Source organism: Etheostoma cragini, chromosome 14 (assembly GCF_013103735.1).
Source record: "Etheostoma cragini isolate CJK2018 chromosome 14, CSU_Ecrag_1.0, whole genome shotgun sequence".
NCBI classification, from domain to species: Eukaryota; Metazoa; Chordata; class Actinopteri; order Perciformes; family Percidae; genus Etheostoma; species Etheostoma cragini.
Window position 1 is genome coordinate 24,538,274 of NC_048420.1, and position 434 is coordinate 24,538,707.

Genomic DNA, 434 nt, shown 5'->3' on the forward strand with positions numbered 1-434 from the left:
CCTGGAGCTAACGGCTTTATATCAGCGTGCTAACTTTCTCCTCACAGTCCTTCAGCTCAAGAACAACATCCGCTGTCCTGGTTCAGTTCTGGGGGAAGTACTCAGACCCTTTACTGCAGTTAATCCTCATATTGTCCTCATATTGTCCTCATGTTGTTCTTATGTTAAAATACAGTGGGTATAAGTACACACCCTATGTTAAGTTCCCATAGAGGCAAAATGGTTCCTTTTTTTAAAGGCCAGTTATTTCCTGGATCAGGATACTATGCATCCTGATAAATACAGATCAGCATGGTGTTATTTCAGTTAGACTAACAGCTGGTTGGATTTGCATTGAGAGATAAAGTTCCTCATGCTGATCTCTATGTATGGTAAAGGTTATGTAATGATGGGGGGGGGAGGGGGGGGGACACACCAAAGGAACTTTATCCGGA

General features: G+C 42.9%; 1 protein-coding gene across 1 annotated transcript in view; it reads left to right on the forward strand.

The window, feature by feature from the left end:
* Positions 1–434, forward strand: part of LOC117956476 (oocyte zinc finger protein XlCOF6.1-like) — a 59,752-nt gene that overhangs the window by 39,030 nt on the left and 20,288 nt on the right. The window lies entirely within an intron of this gene.